Source organism: Dufourea novaeangliae, unplaced genomic scaffold, assembly GCF_001272555.1.
Source record: "Dufourea novaeangliae isolate 0120121106 unplaced genomic scaffold, ASM127255v1 scaffold1, whole genome shotgun sequence".
NCBI classification, from domain to species: domain Eukaryota; kingdom Metazoa; phylum Arthropoda; class Insecta; order Hymenoptera; family Halictidae; genus Dufourea; species Dufourea novaeangliae.
Genome location: NW_015373885.1, coordinates 2,971,975 through 2,984,283, shown reverse-complemented (window position 1 = coordinate 2,984,283; position 12,309 = coordinate 2,971,975). Strand labels below are relative to the sequence as shown.

At 33.1% G+C, this 12,309-nt stretch overlaps 1 protein-coding gene across 6 annotated transcripts in view; it reads left to right on the top strand.

Annotated features, from left to right (window-relative positions):
• LOC107193891 (protein NDRG3) overlaps positions 1 to 12,309 on the top strand; it is a 56,718-nt gene that overhangs the window by 28,397 nt on the left and 16,012 nt on the right. The gene's annotated exons all lie outside the window — the stretch shown is intronic.

The window sequence follows — 12,309 nt, the reverse complement described above, 5'->3', positions numbered from 1 at the left end:
GCAAAACAAATTGTTGTGTAATAAGTAGACTGCGGAAGTTTATGCAAATTTACAATTTCTGATACCAATGTCTAAAAATTCAAATGGAGCAGATTTTTTAATTCTATATTAGAAGTTTTACTAGATCAATAATAATACGCAAATAGTAGTAAATTTTATTAAAACCTTTATGTTATTGTATTTTTTAAGTTAAGAGATGCTATAAATGCATAAATATCCGCAGTCTCGAATAAGTAATAATATGTGCAGTAATAAGATTTCCATCTCACCAGTTAAAGGTTAAGGAACCAATTGGTATTTTAAAATCCATCAGGAATCAAATATTTCAGGTGTGACCGTATAACTCAGAGATGCACAGACCACGGCCCGCGGGCCGCATGCGGCCCTCCGTTGATTTGCTAGCGGCCCGCCACACCATGTGTTATTTTAACTTTCAACAAGTCACACGATAGGTGATTTTTACAAATTGCAACATGCGTACAACAAAGTAGCTGGTAAAGATTAGTTGATTACGCAACTTCACAGCCACATTTTATCTTTTCAATGCAAGTTAAATCCATTTCAAATCCAATTAAAGTCAGAGAATTACGTCCATTTCTCTAATTACAAGAAAATTTCAGAAATGTTCAATGTCAACTTGAAGACTGTACATGTTGAAAAGATTGATAATTTGATATCAGCCTTCAAGGATCGTTTTTCTGATTTTCAAAAAGTAAAACCATTGCTAGATTTATTTCGCAACCCTTTTGCCATTTTGCTCGAAAATGCATCTGAGTCAATACAGCTTGAACTCATCGACATGCAAAACGATGAGAACCTGCGAAATGAATTTAATGAAGACAGTTTATTAAACTTCTATCGTTGTATATCGATAAAAACAGTTATAAATCGTTGATAGATAATGCATTAAAATGCGCAAGTCTCTTTGCGTCAATATATAGTATATCTGGGCACAAACTTTTTCAGTCATGAATATTAACAAATCGGAAAATAGGAACCGCTTGTCTAATGAAAATTTAGAATCAACTTTGCGCTTGGCTACTACAAAAATCGAACCAAATATTAAAACAATTGCTAAATCAATGCAATCTCACGCATCAAATTGAATTGTTTATTTATTTTTTATTATTTTCCTTTGTAACAATGTATGATAAATATAAACAAAACAAAGAACATATGCTAAATAACTTTCATGTCTTTTCTTTGCCGGCCCTCCCATAAGTCACAGTCAATCTATGTGGCCCCTGATCTTAACAAGTCGGTGTAACTGAAATTTTTACAGAGTATGTCTTACGTTGGTGCATAAGAGGGGTAATCTAAAGTAGGGTAGAATAAATTAAAGCAAATAATCGGTTAAAATGGACTTCGACGAAAATCGTTATCTGTATTTACTTATTCTTGAAAATTTGTAGTAAATATCAAAGATAAACACTATAATTTTCATTTAAGATTATAGTAGAAATAAATTGTCAAAAAAGAAATCGTTAAGCAAAAAGACTATCATTATTATAAAAACATTTACTGCAAAACGCAGCAAATTGTAACATCTTATGATACTTATACATTATTACTAGCATAATAAAACTACTTTTACACGAGTATAATAAATTAGCATCCAAATTTAATTTTTAAAAATTAGTGTCATTTATTACTAACCTCCTCGATCTGGTCATTAAACTTATGTTGGATCAGAATTTTGAAGTTTTGCGAAAGCAACCAAACCACCCGCATAGTTTGGCAAAATTCCCTTCTGTTCGTATTACTCGTTCAGCTGTAGAAGCAACAAAACTCTTGGAACATCGGTGGTTTGAAAGGTAACCTGCCGGAATTTGCATAATCGATACCAGGTTGCCTACTTCAGCGTCTACTCTCGTAAGAGGCACACAAAAGAAATCTTGGGAGGTTCGGAATAATCAGTCTTTAATATTTCTCTGATTGTGAAACTTGGAAAACAATGGCACGTTATTGAGAGAGAAAAAAATTGAATTAAGTAGGGGTCCGTAATGTATTCTGTGAAATGCAAATTAACGGATAATTTCATTCGACTTATAACATCTGCAACCTTGACTCGTCGAGACTTTTTACCAAAGAGTTTATTCACGTAGGCCTATTATTCCTTCGAAATTATTTATTGAAAACAACTTTTGCATCGATTGCATTACAATTTCACTTTTCAATTGAAAATATGAATTAAAATATAAATTGTGTATCATAATACAAATTACTTCGAAATGAGGAATCTGCATGTGAAATTAAAATTTATATTTTTCTCAAACCAGATGGGAACTAATTTTAACTCGATGGGTAAGCTTCATAAGATTTCGTTTGACATTCTGATAGACACTATGTTGAACAATGAAATTATTCAGAAAAAAGTCTGCAATTAGTGAATTTATAACGTTTAAAAATGATTCCATTATAATTTGCAAAGTCTTCTTTATATGGAAATAACTTTAATATGAAATTACTTAAAATTTTTACAAAGTCAGCATAAAACATAGACCAATATGAAATTAAACTAGAAGGTACGATAGAGTGTTACTTTCAACGTCCACCAAAAATGGCAAATTCGTTAAAATTAATTTTCGCTACTTCATTTCTCTAATGGAATAAATATGAATTACACAGACAAAAAGATACAAGCACAGTAGCACTGCGTTGTATCGTTAGCGTCTTCATCGACTACACACTGGGGACAGGAACACGACCGGAATTAACTTGAACCGGAAACGATAGCGTGACGCGTCGAAGATACGGGAACCACACGCAGCCGGATTTTCTGTGCTTGGAAATTTAATGAACTGAAGTTCGTCGATACATCAATACCATTGTATCCACGGTTCTATTTTAACGCGGCGAACTTGGCTGTAAAAAGTAAAAGAATCGTTATATTATGCAATGAAACAAAAAACGAGGACGTAAACTATAACTGACATTTCGATTATTAGATCAATTCACGCGGAAATAAAATATAACAAGAGACCAATGCACAGTAAAACAGAAAGGAGATCGTAAATTGTAATTGACAGTTCGATGATTAGATCAACACACACGACAACCTTCATGCAAGCTAACTATATATTTATATTGTTCAAGTTCATTTGATCCAAAAGGGAACACTAATAATATTGTTCAAATTCATTTGATCCAAAAGGGAACACTGACTTTGAATAATTTTATATACTACGTCAATTTTAGAACGAATTTTACACAAATGATTCACGTGTTTTACTATCGATTGTACGTAGTTATATGTACTCATACATTTCTCTAATTTAATTTGAATGGGGGATTAATTTAATTCAGAAAGTGTCAATGTAATACTGTCTGAATAGAATTTGAATAATAATTGTGTAAAGTTTTTCGACCGAATTAATAAATTAGAATCGTTGACCGATATTTAAGCTTTCCCTGTTATTTTTATTAGGTCTACTAATAAGTAATACACAATTTTTTTGCTAACATTCATATTTAAAAGCTTGTGGAAACGAATTTGTTGTCGAGAGAAACTTAACAGCTGAATGTTTAATATCTTAATTAGAAATTAATCTCTTAGATTAAGAATTGATTTTTACATTTAATCAAAAACTGAAATATTCATATAGAAATCTTCTACATGTGTATACGTGTATTTTTTATTAACCAGAAACTGTTAGACTGTAGCAAAATCATAAAAGTTAATTAGTTTTATGAATGCATTCAGGAACATAGTAAAAAGATAATTAAATTGTTCGTGCCATTCTCTACCTTCTGGTAGAAAGAGAATTCATTTTTCCAAAAAATTGATGTTTCAGATAGTAACGAAAGAAAGTCCGAGAAGAAGCAACGAACATAGGAAAACTCTATTCTTCGTACTTCATTCAAGGAAATAATGAGCTATTATGCAGATTGTATAATCTTCAATGAGACTGGCAATGGCAGGAGTCAGGAAAAAGAAACATAAAATTTAATATCGTATTCATGCGAAATAACGCCGTGCTTATTGGCTCGTAAAAACGAGATTATCACGGCACTACTAAAAATGCATCCTACAGAGTTTATAAGTCATGTTATTACCAGTCGAATCGAAGTGAGCTTTAAAGAATTCTTCGTTTTATTAATTCCATGTTCATGGGAGCTTATGGAAATTCGTAATAAGGTTAAATATTCAATAAGAAATTATCGAATTCTTTTTTTTTCAAGGAAGCTTACTTACAATCGAGTACAATTAAAAAACGTTTAATTAAGCTGAAGAACTTAGAATATTCTTTAAAGTTTCCAGTTCGTGCAATCGATAATCAATACTCATAAGTAGCCAATTAATCTTTCGAGAGATTGCGTCTCCTTCGTTGTTGGGATTATGTCTTCACAATTACTGGAGATATTTCAAAGTATCCAGTTCCTTATTGCAATTATGATTTAAAAGTAAATATAATGCTATTAAGATTTTCATTTTAATGTAATCAATAGATGAAAGTGTTTACAGTTGGAATAAACTTCTTACACTATGGTTTGATACACATGACTCACTAAATTCACTCACTATTTAATCAGTAATCTTTATAACAGCAAGCAATTTATACTACAAAATTTATTGCACCATTTTCAATTGAACTAATCGATGTTTTTATTGTTCCTATAAATAGGTTCAGAGAATTAATTGCACAGATGTGGATGGTTACGAAGGGTTGGAAAGTGTTTGCGGCATTATTGAATCGATACTGTAGTAGAAAGTCGTATAAGGAAATAAATATTTGCCTCGAAAACATGTCCACGCGTATGTATTAACTCGCATTAAACTATGTCACTGGACATTCGTTTACTATAACGTGTAGATCGATTCGCGTACTACATTGATCTTGTTATATAGAGTCTTTCAAGAAACTGATGTTGAAAGTAGCTATTTTCTAAGAAAAAATAAAAGGTTTCACTGAAAATTGAAAGAATGCTTAAAAACTATAAATTATATTAAAACTATAAGTAATATTTTTTCAAGAACGTAACCAGAGTACTATTTTCCAATTCAGTTCGGTTTTGATAAAAAATTTTGGATGCCGTGAATGTGAATATTTTTAAGGTTGAGAATTTCTTTTTTTATTTGCAAGAATGCAAGCATGATCTTTACTCTAACTTCGTTCTTAGATAAAACTAATTGTAAGTACATATAGTTTATCACATAATTTGACGTTCGTTGTCATTCTTCAAGAAAACTAATGAGGCATATTTATAAAAAATTTAGTAATCCCTGAGACTTTCAGTACTTCTTTCAAGATGTTAGTTTTAGCAGACATATTCATAGTTTTGTCTGTAATCTCATTATAATCACAAATTACATCAAATTCATTGTTCAAATATTGTTATTACGTTTATATTCTATTCTAAATGTAAGTTAAAAATGATTCAAAATTGAAACGCTTACTCTGTCGAATTTATTTCCTGAAACAAAAATATGAAATATTACAAGGGATGAAAAATTTTCAGTAACGTATCGTAATTGTTTTACATAAATATTGCGAAGACGAATTCATTACTTTAAAAAAAGTACATAATTTAATATTAAAAATTTGAAAAGATAAAGTAATGAATGATATCATTAAATAAATGAAATAATACATCGGTGCATATTGCGTCTACAAGATTATTCTGCACTGGAATAGGAGAGAAAAAAAATGCATCATAGAAAAATGGTCTTCATAAAGCCGTTTAACTTCCCTCTGCAAATTTCCTCTACTTTTATTCAAACGAGAATTAAACCCTGCCCCACTTTCTAGAATCACCCTGTATGCGTAATTTTTCTCTTCTGAATACGGTTTTTCTCATTGTCTATTTTTTTTTCGTGTTTTTCTTCACGTTACGGCGCTCGCTGCACCGTCGATTCACATAGCAACGTCACGGTACCCTACGTTGCCACGGCAACACGATCGCGATAGTAAGATGAATATAAAGCTCACTATCGTTTCTGAGCTTACTATCAGAGTAAACACCGGAACACGATATATCTGCTTTATATTTTATCACTAGATACCTTGACGCGAGATGTCATTTCCGTTTTCGAAAAAGTCGAATGCATTTGGCATTTACATTCCTCGACAATTCCTCTTCATTCGCGAATAATTATCTTATCATTAGTCCGTGGATTTTATATTCTCATATAGAAATCGACGATATACACAATACGATAAAATCGAGAATTTTATTCAAACTTATGGTAATTTTCATTCATTTTGTGATACGGAAATTCTTAATGACAGAAATTTCTATTCAATTGTTGTTCTTGTGAATTACATAGTCCGTAATATGAATTTTCACAGAAGTTGTAGTCTACTCACGGTGAATATGCAAGGTGTTTAGCCATTTATATTTTGTACATAAATATCCTAATATAAAGTAAATTTTATGGGAGAAAGATGACGCAGCATCAAAGGGTTAATTTCCAATTGGTATATTTTTCGATCCACCACTGTAAAATTAATATTTACTTCAATGGATTAGTGTGATCAAAGTCACAGAAACGAATATTTTTGAATATATACGAAAAGCTACAACTTCATATGATTGAGAAATTATTGAATTTACTATCAATATGCATTCAATATTATCTTCTCCCATTTATAATCCTTACAGTTTCCTTCAAAAATTCCAGTAAATTTTTCGATTCTCCGTCATAGAGAATAACCATTATTTTTCATCTTTCTCCAAATGAAAGTGCACAAATCGTCAAATACTGTATATGTATAAAGCGGCATTCATCGAATAACAATGTATTCAAATATGTTAACTCGAAACTATGTATCTCTATACGTAAAACACGGTTGTTTTGGTAACGCGTGTACGATAAAGTTCGTCGAACGCTATATCGATTTCGAATAAAGTCAACCTGACGCCAGCCGAACGCGCTCTTAAATCCCGAGCATAAATTGAATGAAATAGTTCCCGGAGGTATGTTTCCAGGGAATATCACCATTTTCAGGAAAAGAATTTCATTTAATGTCCCGCGCTCTACGTGAACCGGGCGCAGAGTTGCATCAAAACGAAGATTGGCATAATGAATGAAGTTTATTTGTCTCTCGGTGAAGAGGAGCAGAAAGAGGTGTTGGCGATGAGTTGCTGTGATTACAATAGTTCATACGTAAAACGATATTATTGGAGAACCAATTTACGCATCGCTGATTCCCACCGAATAATGGGACAAGGGGAGTAATATATAGTATAATGGACGAAGGAAGAAAGTAACTTCTTTACCAGGTCAGGGGGATGGTATTTTCACTGATATTTCTGCAAAAGGGAGGAGGGTTCCTTTATCTTCCCGCAGAACTTGCAGAAGCGTCAGCATATACGGAACACAGGTCAGCCCGAGTTCCTGACATTTTCCCGGTAAACTACGACAAATTAGGTCGCCTCGTAAATCCTCAGAAATACAGGTCATAGTAGGTATACCCCGGACATTAGGGGGATACAATAATTAACTTAACTACCATTAATCACCTTGGGTATTACTTGTGTTCGTTATTTCGACGGGAAATAGAGAAATGTTTAACCTGGTACTTTAGGAGGGAGATTCAATGAGTAAGAAAACAGAAAAGGATGTTCTGTGAATTGTCGTGCAAATTGGGTAACGAATGGAACCAATTGTGAGTTCTAATTATTTTCACAGGCAGGTATCGTACAAATATTAACACTTTACTGGTGAGAGCGTTTCTGTGTTTGCAAATATACAACTTCAAAGTTTTTCGAAAATATTTGGAAACTACTACTTAACTTTTATTTATCGAACGTTACATATGTATAAGAAAAACGATTTTTCTCTATTTTTTACTATTCTAGTTTCTCTTTAGAAAAGACGTGCTTCTATATCATCCAACATCAAAGTGTTAATATACAGTAGGACCCCGTATAACCCGATACTAAAATAGTACGAACTAAAAATAGTACTACTGTACCCCGTATGACGCGATTAAATTAATTCTGTTCATATAATGAAAAAACTTGACGGTTTTATTGTTCTAAAATGAAATAAAATGCATACTATTTTCTGGTATATTAAAAAAAAAAACTTTTTTATTTAGTTTGAACTTTTTGTGCTCTGGTTCCGTATAACACAAAATCTACTGTAATGTATTGGTGATAAATGAATAGTCGATTGATGGTTATACGAAATAAGAGAAGAAGAATCATCGATAGCCCAAGAAGCTTAGTTTGTCAAAACAGTCGCCCGGAAAGCGAAAGGCCTCGAGTTAAACTTCCGGTCCCGTAGGCCAATTTTGTCATCTCCAACAAAACATGGCAAAGTACACAAAAATTTACATTATACATATAACCGTATGGTTTCTATAACCATATTCTACCTCGCGAAGATTTAAAAAAAAAAATAGTGTCTTTTTACTTATTTAAACTAAGATCGAAAAATACAAGTAATTACTCGGTTACAAATATTCAAATCAAAATTGTATGGCACAGTGCCACGTATAGTCAGAGTATGCACTTAACAAGGTGTTAAACGGCCATTTCGCCGGGGGAGGCGTGATGCACTTCTGTACGTCACGGGGGACTTTAATGAAGAAGAACGGAGCTGCTCATAAAGCTGAATAAGAATGCAGGCGTCAAAGGAAAATTGCGCACACAAATCAGAATGAAAGCACGTGGCGCACAGGCTCGGCGACACGAGCCACCTTCGGGGAACGCGCCCGCGATCCACCCAGTCCCGCGACGCTCGCCAGGGCGTGGTCTTCAGGATCGATACCATAAAAAGTTCACCGCACGTCCACGTTTCCGTAATAAAACGCGCAACTCCACGTATATATATATACGTACGAACGTTAAGCGTTTCTGCGAGTTTCATGTCAATTTTCCCACATCTTCCGTGACCGCCCACGTCGGGCTACACCCTTCCGGCCACCCTTTCCCGCGCGGCCGAACGACTTTGAAGACGTGACCAGGTATCGGTTGACTAAACGTGACTCACGTGGAAACTTCGGTAATAACCCGAAAAATCCGATTTTGTTTTAAACTTTGCAGGTTTGTACGGAACCTGAATAAAAACATCAGGCAACATTTATTTTTTGCTACTTTTTGATTCTTCGGGGAGAAAGCGTCCCTTAATAATTAATGTGTGTTCTCCTATTTTCCTATATGTATATCTTGAAAACTACAGTGGATATAAAAAAATGGTTGGAATGTAAATTTAATGGCTTTTTATAATCTATCAAACTGTGCAATGAATTCTTACAAAATTGTTATTTAAAAAAATAAATAAATATGTAGAACATATTTTGACATTTTGGTTCTAACAATTTTTTCATATATATTATATTTTTCGAGAGATATATATATACGAAATCGGTGAAAGACACAGTAACATTTAAGGGGTGCTTCACCATGAAAAACCAAGGGAAAAAAATTGCCTGTTGCTTCGATCGAGGTCTCTCGTACAATCCGCAAAATTTCAAAAGATCAGAATTTTTGAGTTGCCAAAGTTGTCTTGCCAATCTAATCAAAAGAGACAACCAACATTGAATCAAAAGCCATAACACAATGCAAAACTTCTACAACCAATACCCTACGATGGATTATACAGGGTGTCCCAAAATAGGTGTAAGTTCTTGAAAGGGATGATTACTAGGGTGATTTGAAACAACTTTTTCCTCAGCGAAAAACTTCTTCGATGCTTTGTTAACGAGATCCTAACGAGAAACCCCGACCAATCAGAGCTCGAACCTGCCGGCTGATCTCCCGCAGTGGCGCGTAGTCCCCGTTATCGCAGTCTCTCAGCCGGCAGACTCATGCTCCGATTGGTCGGGGTTTTGCGTTAATATTTCGTTAACAAAGCCTCGAAGAACTTTTTCGCTAAGGAAAAAGTTGTTTTAAATCACCTCAGGAATCAACCCTTTCGAAGACTTACAACTATTTTGGGACACCCTGTATAGAAAATAAAGGGTAATGACACGATTAAAAATAGAATACTCAAAGTGTAATAAGGATACTTGAATCAACCGTTTTCTTTTTCAATGCGTTAAATATGAACTACAGAGAAACAAATACAATGGTCTTCATTCACAAAAAGAACTTGTAATACAATACATTAAGGTATTTCATACGGGGAGAACTCTGTAAAGATCATGCAAGGCAAATGAGGATATATGTGCGAAACATATATTTTCTCATGACTTACAACAAATTCAAGCGATGTAAATCATAAAAATGAAGAAATTTGTTTACGACACTCGTTTGCTTTCGTGAGCGCTAATAGAGTGTACTCTATGAATAGCAGATTCGATCCTTCATCAGGAACATGTTATGATGCAAAGTACATCGCAATATCGTAGAGGTTGTTTTTCGTCGTACAGAGATTCGTTTTCGATGTATTCGGGTTAATTGCTCCATCAATTAAACGCAGATGAATTTTACAAGACTAATACACTTGTATGATCGTCGAGTGCTCATAGGGCGAATGAATATGGATCACCCAGCATCGAATAATCGCACATCATTCCAGCGCGTTACAATGTTACCCGATATGGGACTAATGAGAACGTGGACTACGAAAGTAATGTCGTGATCTATAAGTAACAGGATTTAAAATTTAAAACTTAGCAAAATTATAGATTATTAATTATTCTTACTGAAAACACATTGTGACGTAACTTGATTTTTTTTATTGTTAATTTAGGTTCTCGCTTATATACATATTGCTAGAAAGTAGAACAATAATCTGTTCCAATTAACATACACATCAGGGTTGACCAATAGCAATTAATACCATTAGTGTTTCCAAAACTATGAAAGCAATGGTAAAATTTTTGGAATAATAGATAGTTGTTCTGCAAGAAAATCGTCACAACTATATGATAGCCTCTTGAACATTTTTTCTTTCATTTCCACATTACAGGTGGTAACTTTTCATTCCTCTGCGAGAACATAGTATGTAACTATACATTTTTTAAGAGATATAAATATTTCGTTAATAATAAATATGTATCCTGATTTACGAAATAGAAATATGACATCAATTAATACTATATAATAGGGTAACCAGAAAACTTGTTTGGGAGATCTCGGGGAAAATGAAATCTGAATCTCCTACCATTCAAACTTACTGAAAGCATCGGCTTGGCACATTTGATACTCCGCCATTGAAGTAGCAAATGTTTGATGATACAACTCCGCTTGTAGTCTGAATGAAACGAAAAGAAACGAGAAGGTGTAACGTCTTATGCTTTAGTGATTCTTTTCACCATAGAGATTTACTTTCTTCAGAGATTCCGTGTTAAAAATATAGAACATTTGTATATAATTACATTACTTTCTGTAATTTCTCTTTACAAATATTGTCTTAATTAGACACTGAATTTCATACATTTATGGCACATTTAATTACGAAAAAATATAAGTAAAATGGAAGAATTGAGAAACTTCAATGCAACTCTTAATTTATTTTAATTTAACATGATCTTTGGTTAATTGTCTTTTAAGTGAAGTAATATATTATATAAAAACTTGCACAAAAGTTCACAGTGAAAACTTAATGAAACTCCCCTAAATATTAATTAATGGAAAAACTAAATTCGGTTGAGAAATAGTAAATTGGATTTCACTTCAGCGTAAGATAGAAAAAACTTCACCAGAAGGCATACTAAGTTCTTGTATAACATAAGTATATCAATGAGAAGAAGAAAACGAATATGTATTGATTTCGAATATGTAATTTTTCCACAATACACTTTTCTACAGACGCCCTAGTAAAAGTTGTAGTAAAAGTATGTACTAAGTTTTCTGGACTGATCGAACTGAACTGTTCTCAATTTTGCGCGATCTATTGATCACTGCGTTCCAAACGATTCTGACACTTTCTCATAAAATATTAGTCCCGTGATGTTATATACGTAACTTGTTCTTCCACTAATATATTGTAACACATTCTAAAGTAACTCGAAGTAAAGAAAATTCACAATAAGTTTTTAACAAAAACAACTGCTACGTATAGAAAATATCGTAATACTTGTAAGACGATAGATAACGATCCTTCATGAAAGAATGATTGAGCAGAAAATAATGTGTAGAGAAAATCGACTTTGAGATCTGCAGTGTGCGACAGGTCATAAGATATAACATACAACGAAAGTTTAATAAAAACTTTCAGTTATATTTAATTCAATAAGATTTTTAAGGCGAAAGCTAACTTTCTGTTTAATGTTTGTTATATTGCGAATGGTTAAAAAAACGTGGCATTGCATAAGGATCCTCAGTAAATTTGCTACGTTCCTTGGTAACCGCTACTCAAATCAAACTTTACTAAATATGACGTCTATGTAACTAGATGGCTATTCAAATCTC